Source organism: Schistocerca cancellata, chromosome 2 (assembly GCF_023864275.1).
Source record: "Schistocerca cancellata isolate TAMUIC-IGC-003103 chromosome 2, iqSchCanc2.1, whole genome shotgun sequence".
Lineage (NCBI taxonomy): Eukaryota > Metazoa > Arthropoda > Insecta > Orthoptera > Acrididae > Schistocerca > Schistocerca cancellata.
This window is the reverse complement of record NC_064627.1, coordinates 725,241,012-725,253,128: the sequence shown is the minus strand read 5'-3', so window position 1 is coordinate 725,253,128 and position 12,117 is coordinate 725,241,012. Positions and strand designations below refer to the sequence as shown.

At 43.6% G+C, this 12,117-nt stretch overlaps 1 protein-coding gene across 1 annotated transcript in view; it reads left to right on the top strand.

The window, feature by feature from the left end:
• LOC126162522 (asialoglycoprotein receptor 1-like) overlaps positions 1-12,117 on the top strand; it is a 44,908-nt gene that overhangs the window by 28,558 nt on the left and 4,233 nt on the right. The window lies entirely within an intron of this gene.

Genomic DNA, 12,117 nt, shown 5'->3' with positions numbered 1-12,117 from the left:
GATGAACGTAAGCCCCCTAAGGGTGCTTATGCTTATTCGGTCCTCCTGTTTCGCACCCTTGTGTCGCCCGATCATGGAGGGGTGTAACATTGACACATGTGAGAATGAAATGGCAGAGAATCCCTCTAAGACCTCCCATGTCGGCAGCATCCCTGGGAAACCCGTCCAAATTTGTCGAGAACTTTAAAAAATTACCTTTACAGAGATAACATTCCCTAGGCGCCTATAGACAGGCAACCCCTTGACACCCATCCAATTCCAGCTGGCTCCCTGGAGGCGCTTAGGAGTATTTAAAGTTTGTCTCTGGAAAGGTACATTTTTAAAATTCTCAATAAAGGTGAGCAATGAGTGTGTTACCGAACTGTTGGTCTTAGAGGGCCCTTTGACCCTTTGACGCTTCATTCGCACATCAATGAATCTTTCTACATAACGTATATTTCTCCATCTTCCGTCTCCAATTGCTTCTTGCCGTTTCCCATAAAGAAGTTCCCTACTCGTATGGGGATTTCACAGACGCTTCTGTCCCTGCCCACTCATTAGGCCTCTGCATCTGACGGCTTATCTATTAAATCACGTTTCAAACGTTTCGTTTACATGCCTCTGCTGCTTTCCCACATCACTGACATTAATACAGTCAGAAAAACATTTCTGGCCTTAAGACAGTCACAAAAGGTTTTATAAATTAGTTTACGAATTCCATTCCGTCACGATCGGATATTAAATACATACTTCAACGGTATCGGCCTGTTATGGGCATATTCTGATGCATCCTTAACACGCTAATTGTTATAGTATGATTCGCCGAAAATTAAAAAGAAACTGCGAATATCCAAATATTTAATAATCCACAATCCAAAATCTCAACATAAATTACAGAATGACATTTAATTATTCTCGAATATATTTCATATAAGTAGCTTTAGAAATAATAATCAGATATCAGTAAAATACATCATTAAGCGATCGTAACTGATTAAAGTTTTTCAAATATCAACAGATTGCGTTCTTCATTAGAAGATATCTCGTCAGTTTCTGTTTGCAGTGTTTGGTAGAGGTAAAAATAATTTTTGAACAAGATAAAAATGTTCTGTCATTCACGTCCTAATGAGATCTTCGCTTCGACTGTCAGTTATGGTCTTTCAGGACAAACAATTACTTCAAATCGTCTCGTCTGTATCGTCACCAATTCTGATGTTACGTAAATGTTAGCTTACATTGTCTCTGTTTCGCAGTGTTCACCTAAATTAAAGCCATTAGTTTCGTAAATCACTTTCGTATGCCTCATACCTCATTTCCAAGTGATTTCTTCTGTATTGCCTGTGCTGGTATTCGTCTTATTGAAACTTTGTGTTATGATAAAAAACTGAAAGGGCACTTTTTCTTATTTTTGTGGGACATTTAGATATCATAAGAACATTGACAGATGAACACAGACGGAAAAACTGTACAATACAAGTATCTTCTTGATAATGTTGAGCACCACAGCTGAGCTAACACTAATTTTAATGAAATGCACTTCAGCTGTAGTATTAAACATTTGTTTTTGTTATTACCGGTTTCATTCTTAGAACACCTGCCGTCCGTTAGCTGAGTTGTGCTAAAACCATGATATAAATGGCCTGGTTGCCGTATACCATATTAAGGACCAAAATGATCACTGTTTCTGGATTTGGTCTTTAAGATTATACACGGCAGCCAGACCATTTTAGCATAACTCGCCACAGGTAAATGTTCTAAGAATGAAACCAGCCGTAACACCATAATGTGCAAGAAACAGGTCGTTTTAATCAATCATTAAGAAAATAAATATCTTCCTTATTTGCAGTAATTTAGGTCCGACATTATTTTGTTCAGTGAACTGATGATTTAACGAATTGGTAATTGGTTCAAATTTTATGTTAAGGTTGTAACAGGATATTTATCGTGTATGAACATAAGCACTAGCTTAGTTTCTCCTAGTCTCTGTATTACTGACCTTAATTTTCTTTCGCTTCTTTCATTGCTTCAGCGTCATACAAGCTACAATATAGTGGTGGTAATTTGCCAATATGGTTTCGCAAAATGATTTTAGGAAAAAGTTCTCACCTTCTGTGTCGATTTTTATAATTTTACTATCATCAGCTTGTTTGGCTTCTTAATGTAGGTGTTTCCATTGCAATTATTCCCATACCTAGTACGCTTAAACAGCTCAGTTCGCGGAGTTAAAAACGACATTTCCTGGAATTTGGGAACTCTAATGTTTGATACGTTTTAGGTGTATTCATTGCTTCTCAGTAAGTGCTTTTGGACACACACTTCTGTGGCAATATTTCTATCAACCATGTATATCAGTCTTCCATTTCACTGCCCACGCCCACTGAGCTACGTTTTTGCTGTGTACTGTACTTCACTCTTACTGCTGGGTTAACTGACGTGTCATGGTAGCTATAGAGAGCATTGGAGTGAGCTGCTGGTTGGAGAGGAAAGACAGGTGAATAGCGTGGTAGTGGTTGTACTATGGCCATGTTCATCTCTCTCTCTCTCTCTCTCTCTCTCTCTCTCTCTCTTGCTCTGTGGGAGAGAGAGAGAGATTCAGTGGGAATACTGTTCTTCTGTGAATTCTTCCCTGGTCACTGAGAGTATTTTCTGTGTTGTTTATGGTATTGTAATATTCCTCCGGTTTTCGGTTATTTTGATATGTCTTCCATGCCATTTCTTATCCTAATGAGGTGGCATTTTTCTCGTATTAAATGTCCTGCACATGGGGATTGGGTAAACTGAGTCATCAATGTTGTTGATATCTAACATTTAAGTGTCTAGTAGTCAGTCCCATGTATTTAGATTTTCAATTAATACATTTTAATTCGTGAATCAAGGAACTATGTAATTATCTTCTTCCGCTGTCACTGTTATTCTTAAATTGTCCTATTTGGTTTTAATGCGTTTATATTCCATGTTTTATAAAGACGTTTCTAGTTTTATGTGTGAGATATTGTTGATTTATTACAGAGTGCAATTTTGTGTCTGCGTCTGGGATGCATTTAGCCTTTTTTGATAGCTACTTTGTTTGAAGATGTTCTGCATGGTGTGTATTACGTACACCTGTTGGGTGTCAGATTAAAAAACAAAAAAATAAATAGTTTGATTCGATGTAGGCACCTTTTCTTTCCTGGAAGTATGTAACATATCGTTATATTGTCTGATTTTGTGTTTAAGAAAGAGAACTGATACTCTTGTTTCCGTTTGCGTTATCTATGACTGTAAGATACTATGTTTTTGGCTTATTTTATTTCGGAAAAAGTCCTAGATCAAATGTTATTAATTAAGATACGAAATTGGACTTGTCATTGGGAGGCCTCCTTTTTGTAAATAAAATGAATTGTTAAATTGAAAGTAGTTTAACTCTGTGATTACTTTTATGATTTATATCAATTTCTCTATGGAGGTATTTGAGATTTCTGGACTTGCTGCTCACTGTTCTTTTGAAATTTTTTGTTATATACTCATGTGGGATTGAAGTGCGGAAGTCTATGATACCAAAGAACATTAGTACTGCTATTGGTGTGTTTATATCTTTTATTGTTCAGGTTAACTGTCTGGAGCATTTTATAAGACTTCTAATATTTAGTTCGTAACGTTCAGCTAAACAGCAGCGTCAAACGTTTAGAGTACAGTATGCAGGAGCATCCATGAAGTTGATACGTCTTCTCCAGGGGATACTGTCTTCATTTATTTTGGTCTGACTCCAACAGTTGGTGTTGACTGATTTCCCTGGATTAATTTTTGTTTCAGTATATGTTAAAATAGGTTTTTCATATTTTTACCGTATTTTTCATATTCATTCGTAACATTTTAATTGAACCGGATGTTAGTAGTTCGATATTATATTTTAGTAATATACGTTTCGTTTTCGTCATGTATTCCTGCTTATCCACGCTCACTCCAGTTAGAAGTCTACTCTTGTAGCTGTTGGTGCTCTTCTCTGTAATTTTTCTCTTCATTGATTTGTTTGCGCCTCTCTTTTATACTTTAGTTTGTCACTGGTAGGTTTTTCTTGTTGCGGAAGGTATCGATCTCTTCCATTTGCTGTCAATTCTCTGATTAATCCTGGAGCCATAACGAATTTTTCCGTTTCTGTTGGCAGTTTTCTATTTTAGGTAACTCTAGAGAATGAACCGATATTTAATTAAACTATTTCGCACGTCATCTGCTGTAGGACACTGTCAAAATGCTTGCTAAGAGCTTCATTCGATAACAAAAGAACAAAGGGGTTACATCCCATCTCAGGAAGTAGTCCCTACAACAGATGACTCAACAGCCCAGAACGTTCCTGCTGTAGCGCTCATTTGTTCGCATACATTTCAGTAGCTTTCCAACTAAAAGATATAGTGCTGTCAAAAACTGTAGTTGGAGAAGTAGGCCATATAAAAGGTAAATGGTCATGAAATTCGCTCATTTGCGGTCGCGTTTTGCAGCAGTGCTGATAGCAGCTCTATTTCTGTGTGCGTTAAGCTGTGGACTGGAGATTCAGTCCAACTTCTTAGTGGTAGCTCTTCTAATAACAACTGAGTAATTCTTTCTCCAGTCGTTACGGTCGTCGTTAAAGGAGGATAAACAATAATCGAGTTAAAAGCAGAAATGATGGTGCTTCTTTCTTGAGACAGCCCAGGGCCAACTACTATTTAACTTCTGAATTGTTGTAGAGTTTATGAGATAGTTCACAAACCGACCGAGTCTAGATGACGGAAAATACAATAAATCGATTATATTACTTAAGTTTATATCGTTGACGACCTGTAAGAGGAGAATCCAGCTCAGACAGAGTTCGAGGAGAGATCACTTTCTGCTGATTGCGCCTCTTGCTATCTAGTTCTTGGGAATACGACTGAGAACAGGGAAAGAGCGAGGTAGGGACTGCCCGCATTAGCGTGCTATGTTTAAAATGGCCATTACGTAGTTGCGTAAGCACTTGCAAGCACCACAGGAGAGCAGCCATTAGCATGGGTAATGGCGATACGATTTGTCATTCAGTTATGCCTCTGTCATTAGAATGTGTACTTTCCCTGAACGTCAATATCATACCACTTTCAAGTGAAAGTAACGAATGAAGAAATCGCTTTGATGTATTGCTGAGGAATTACTTCATAAGTTCTTTCGATCAAATTCCACAACTATTTGTGTCCTTTCTTGTATTTAGGACTGAGAATACTCCAAACGTTTCTAGTTAGCATCTTTTTTATTTCGTAACATTTTTCTTACTACCAAAGTAATAAAAGTATGATACCATAGATGGAGAGCACTGCGTAAAAGTGTTCTAGTACTGACGTAAACAAGGGCGAATCCAACGCATAATAAATGAGATGTGAATGAGGACTACCTTAAAATATACATTTTTTTAATGTGTTAATAGTTCTCGATACTATGCCGTTGTATGCTGCTATCTTGTTTCCTTAATATAAGAAGTATCTTTCCGTTTTAATTGCCGCCCCCCCCCCCCCTGCGGGTTCGGGGTTTAGAATAGGCCCGAGGTATTGCTGCCCGTCATAAGAGGCGACTGACTAAAAGGAGTCTCACACTTTCGGCCTTTATGTGATGGTCCGCTGCGGAGTTTGACCTCCATTCTTAAAAATTTGCCCGAAGAGCGAGCCAATTGGGGAAGGGCGCATCGTGTCCATCATGCACTGAGATCTCTCACATCCTTCGTCGACGTGGATCTGCACATCCGCTCCTTCTCCAGCTGTTGGGCGAGATCCCCATCCTGGGTGCGTTTTCCTCCGTCCACTGAGCAGTATCTTTTTCTGCACTGACGATGATAATGGACTTGTTTCCTTGTTTGCCCTTATATCTAGCACGGTAGCCAGTCTGTTGTGGTGGGACCGCCATGCACCCTGATGGCTGTAGCCCCCCGACTACACAGGGATCGCTCTGCTGATGCCTGCGCCGTTAACTCCCCTCGCCCAAAGTAGTAGATGCCCGTGACCCTGGGGCATCCGGATTCCCGGCTATGGCCATCCTGCCAAGTGGCCTTTCCTGTGGCTGAGTGTCGCCTGTGGGGAGGGCTTCTGGTCGGTCTGGTTGGCATCATGGCGGATGACACGCCATGATGCGTAGTACGACATCTCTTGCTGGTGACCTCCCCCCCCCCCCCTCGCAGTCTCTAACTGGTCAAGGTCTAATTTCAATGCTAAGAAATACAACCCCAAATCATTCCCCTCCATGGCCACTCCATGGAAGGAAGCTTATTCACACTGGTTCCTCATATGTACGAGAGTTGATGGGGAATCTTTCATGAAGCCTCAGTTCTTTGTGGAGCATTTAGAGGACAAGTTTTGGAAGGTGGAGGGTTTGTCTAAACTGCATCCTCTGCCCAGTCACGGGCATTACTTACTTATCACAAGCTGGAGGATGTTTCTGTTACCATCACATCCCATAAGAGCTTAAATATGGTCCAGGGTATTATATTCCACAAGGACATTTTTTTTTCTTATGATGAGCTGCACGCCAACATAGAGTGACGAGGTGTCCATTTGGTCTGTCATGTCCATCAGGGTCCGAGGGATAATCAGGTTGCCACTGCTGCATTCATCTTGGCCTTCGAGGGTGATCTATTACCCAAAAAGGTCAAGGTGATGGTTTACTACTATGATGCCGTGCTGGAAGTTTGGGCATATGTCTTCCCCCAGTACTGCCAGTGTCACACGTCGCGACTGCAGACGTCCTTCACATCCCAATACTCGATGTGCCCGGTCTCCCATCTGTGTTAACTGCGGAGAGCTTCCTTCACCTTGCTTGCCAGACTGCAGAATTTTACAGAAAGAGAGGAAAATCATGGAACACAAGACGCTGGACCCACTAGCCTACACTGAGGCTAGGAGGAAATATGAGAGGCTCCATCCTGTGCATATGACCTCCACTTACGCCTCCGCTACGACAATGGTTCTAGCACCTTCCATTCTGCCATGTGCAATTGGCTCTCAGAACCATCAGACTCAACCAGCCCCTTGATGGTGGGGAGCACTTCCCTCCCTGTGGCTCCTGCACTACCTACCTTTGGAGCAACTCGTCCCCCTCCAAACAATCAGGGACATCAGTCCCCACTTCGCAGCCAGAGAAGCCATTCCCAGGTTCCTACCAGTGGCAGACACCTGCCAGTGGCTGAAGCAACCACACCTAGCTGGTCATAGGGCTTCATTGTCCTCCTCAGTCTCTGACTCAGGAGCCCTCCCAGCCAATAAAACCAAAGAAGCAGTGAGAGAAAACCAAAAGGAAGAAGACCTCCAAGAACCAAGACCTTGCAGTGGCACCCATACCAATGCTCCCTACAAGCTCTGCATCTGAGGATGAAGTCGAGGTTCTGCCATCCGCTGAGCACCTAGATCTCTCTGTGCCCTCAGACACAATAGATGTCGATCGCACAGGTACTCAGTCGGTGGCAGCAGATGTCCCTGAGGCGTAAACTGCCTCATTGAGCGTTTCACGCCTTCCCTGCCTCACGATAACGTCATCCTGCAGTGAAGTTGCTGCGGTTATTTTCACCACCTGGCTGAGCTATGGTAGTTGGTAATCTTTAGACCTGCTTTCTGCATTGACATCCAGGAAACATGGCTCCTGGCAATGTGGACCCCTGCCCTTCATGGCTACAGGGTATATTACAAGAACCCTAGCGAATATAATAGAGTGTCAGGTGGAATATGCGTCTATGTCCTGAACTTGGTATGTAGTGTCCCTTCTGACTCCTCTTGAAGCTGTGGCTGTCAGTGTACAGATGACACATGAAATAACTGTCTGCAATATATATCTTCCTCCAGATGGTGCAGTACCCCTGAACGTATTGGCTGCACTGATTCTTCAACTCCCTATACCTTTCCTACTTTTGGGAGATTTTAACGCCCATAACCCCTTGTGGGGTGGCACAGTGCTTACTGGCAGAGGCAGGGATGTCGAAACTTTACTCGGTTCGGCCACTGCCTCTGAAATACTGGGCACCCTATACATTTCAGTGTGGCTCACGGCACTTACTCGGCTGTTGATTTACCCCTCTGCAGCCCAGGACTTCTCCCACCTGTCCACTGGAGCGCACATGACGACTTGTGTGGTAGTGACCACTTCACAATCTTCCTGTCACTCCCCCAGCGTCATGCACATGGACGCCTACCCAGATGGCCTTTCAACAAGGCAGACTGCGAAGCCTTCACCTCTGCTGTCACCGTTGAATCTCCCCCACATGGTGCAATCGATGTTGTGGTTGAGCAGGTCACTACAACGATCGTTTCTGCGGCGGAAAACGCGATCCCTCGTTATTTTGGATGCCCCCAGCGAAAGTCAGTACCTTGGCGGTCGCCGAAAGTCGCTGAGGCAATTAAGGAGCGTCGGCGAGCTCTACAGCGGCATAAGCGGCACCCTTCTCTAGAGCTCCTAATAGCCTTTAAACGGCTCCGTGTCCGCGTTCTCCAGCTTACAAAAACATGGAAACAGGAGTGTTTGGAGAGGTATGTCTTGACCATAGGATGCCATACGTCACCTTCCTAAGTCTGGATGAAGATCGGGCGTGTTTTTGGGTACCAGACCCTAACAGGTGTCACTGGCGTTACCATCTACGCGGGTTATCTACCGACGTAAAAGCGATTGCCGAGCGCTATGCTCGATCCTCTGCATCGGAGAATTACCCCTCCCCCCCACCCCACCCAGCCTTTCGCACTCTCAAATGGCGGATGGAAGGAAGGGAAAGTCCTCTTGTTCACTACACGACACAGTGAAACCTATAAAGCTCCTTTTACAGAGTGGGAGCTCCTCAGTGCCCTTGCACATTGCCCCCACACACCTCCTGGGCCAGATAGAATCCACAGTCAGATGATTAAACATATCTCGTCTGACTAGAAGCGACATCTCCTCGTCATCTTCAACCGGATCGGGTGTGGTAGCGTCTTTCCATCGCAATGGTGGGAGAGCACCATCATACCAGTGCTCAAACCTGGAAAAAAACTCGCTTGATGTGGATAGCTATCGGCCCATCAGCCTCACCAACGTTCTATGTAAGCTGCTAGAACGTATGAGTGTTGGCGGTTGGGTTGGTTCGGGTCCTCGAGTCACGTGGCCTACTGGCTCCATGCCAGGACGGTTTCCGCCAGGGTCGCTCTACCACTGCACTGATGATCTCGTGTCCCTCGTGTCTGCCATCCAAACAGCCTTTTCCCGACGCCAACACCTTGTTGCCGTCTTTTTTGATTTACGAAAACAACATTTTTTTTTTTTTTTTTTTTTACGAAAAGCTTACGACACGGCCTGGCGACATCATATCCTTGCCACATTGAATGAGTGGGGTCTCCGGGGCCAGCTCCCGATTTTTATCCAAAATTTCCTGTCGCTCCGTACTTTCTGTGTCCAGGTGGAGCCTCCCATAGTTCACCCCATATCCAGGAGACTGGAGTCCCGCAGGGTTCTGTATTCAGGGTATCTCATTTTTATTGGCTATTAACGGCCTAGCAGCAGCTGTAGGGCCGTCCATCTCACCTTCTCTGTATGCAGACGACTTCTGCGTTTCGTACTGCTGCTCCAGTACTGGTGTTGCTGAGCGGCGCCTAGCCAGCCGCAAAGTCGTGTTTTATGCACTTCTGTCGGCGTCGTACCGTTCATCCGGAACCAGAACTTTACCTTAATGACGATCCACTCACTGTAGTGGAGACATATCGATTCTTAAGATGGTTTTCGACGCCTTTTTGACTTGGCTTCCTCACCTTCGTCAGCTTAAGCACTCAATGCACTCTGCTGCCTGAGCAACACCAACTGGAGTGCAGATCGCTCTACGCTGCTGCAGCTCTACAGAGCCTTGACTATGGGAGTCTGGTTTATGGTTCGGCGGCGCTCTCAGCACTGCGTTTACTCGACCCAGTGCACCACTGTGGCGTTCGACTAGCGACGGTAGCTTTTAGGACGAGTCCGGTGACGAGCGTCCTCATTGAAGGTTAAGCGTGCACAACTGCTCGCCAGTTACATTACACACGTTCGTAGTTCTCCTGCGCATTCGAATTACCGTCTCCTTTTCCCTCCCACGGCTGTTCATCTCCCGCATCTGCGGCCCAGGTCAGGCCTTAGAATTGCCGTTCGCGTCCTATTCCTACTATCCGAACGAGAGTCCTTGCCTTTACTACCTATACTCGAGGTCCACTCACGTGCACCTCCATGGTGTACACTAAGCAGCGGCTTCGCCTGGACCTTTCACATGGCCCTAAGGACTCAGTTAACCCCGCGGGTCTCCGCTGTCACTTCCTCTCGATTCTTGATATGTACCGATGTCATGAAGTGGTTTACACCGACGGCTCGATGGCTGATGGTCACGTAGGCTTCTCTTATGTACAAGGAGGACACTTTGAACGGTATTCCTTTGCTCGATGGCTGCAATGTTTTCACTGAGGGTGTCCGGATACTTTTGATCACATAGTGTACGTGCCGTTTTTAAGACTTTACCCTAATTTGTCTATATGGTAGGTTCTCGCTGTCGTCGGCGGACATCCGGTGTATTGCAGAAAGGGATCAGTCCTAGTCTGGAAATATTTTTACAAAGTGACGTAACAATGAAGTACTATGCTTAATACGGTTTGAACGATTAAAGGTATGCCTGACATTTCTATGAAATAGTAGAAGAGGAAGGAAACTGTGATAACAGTAATAAATAAAAAAAATGACTACATTCATAGTATACAAAAAAAATAGAAAGTACCTAATCCCTGCCTGTGGCTAAATAACATGCTTTTATCTGCTTCTAGTCCTTGAGAACGGTAAAATTAAGACGAAAAATAAAGTTCTTCAACCTCAGTTTTCACTCTACAGCACTAAATATTGGCAAGGCCAAACAGTGGTATAGTCCCCGAGACGATTTTTAAGCAGAGTAACTTAGAATCAAGAGGAGAATACTAGTGATTTTTTGTAGTATTCAACCACTTATTACTTTTAGATTAAAGCAGCGAACGGTGGACGAACTAAGTTTTATTGACCTTTTTCATTTCATACTTTTTGTCTATGTGTCTTGAAACTGAAGGAGTAAAAATTTGTGAATCTCTGTTCGATTGCCGCATTTATTACAGGAAATAATGGGAATATGAACCGTAAATCTGTTATTACAGAAACTGATTATTTTGAGCGGGTTAACAGTCAGGTTAAACTGGCATGGAAGAAAAACGATATAACAGAAAACCGGTTGTCTCAGCGATAATCGTCACCCCTACAGTAAAGCTGACGCTTGTCTGCACGTAAACACGATTAGCTGTGGATAAGGTGCGAGTTCATGACCATCTCCAAACGCCGTGACCTACCTAGAGGAAGACCATGTGGGATGACGTCACTGTAATCGGCAACTGGAAGTGTTTGCACTAATTCTCGTTTACTTTCTTCAGGTCCCAAGCGAGAACTTTTCGTTTTTTTTATAAAGCGTAGAAGGCTGCTTATATCTTCTTGGAAAACTGGGTGAGGTGGTGCAGTGATTAGCACACTGGACTCGTATTCGGGAGAACGACGGTTCAATCCCGCGTCCGGCTATCCTGATTTAGGTTTTCCGTGATTTCCCTAATTCGCTCCTGGCAAATGCCGCGATGGTTGCTTTGAAAGGGCACGACCGACTTCCTTCCCTTTTCTTCCCTAATCCGATGAGACCGATAACCTAGTTGTGTGGTCTCGTCCCCCAAACAACCCAACCCAAACCTTCTTGGAAATTTTCTGTCATGTAATCAACCTAGTATAAATTTTCATCCATTATTTTAAGATCCAAAGGGAAGACCTTTTCATGTGTTTTTAGTGTAAGAGGAGTTGCTGATGTTTTCTTGCTAATTATTAATATGTGATCAACACAGTTTATATTTTCATCCATTATTACACTTAGACAGAGTCGCCCTCTACCAAAACTGCGGTTCGGTACTTTTGGTACACTACCTAAACGACGCAGTCAGTGGTAGGATTACCGGTCGTATTAGTAGCATTGATAGGGATAGATACATAAATGACTGTGTAAGAGAGAAAATGGGAGCCGACAACTTCTCTCTTTTTTTTTTTTTTTTTTGCCCATAATTAGAGCTGCAGTTCTTGGGTGGCTGTCCATTGTGTATTTTATATCCTTAGAGACTATAAATTGAGTTTTATAAGCAACGA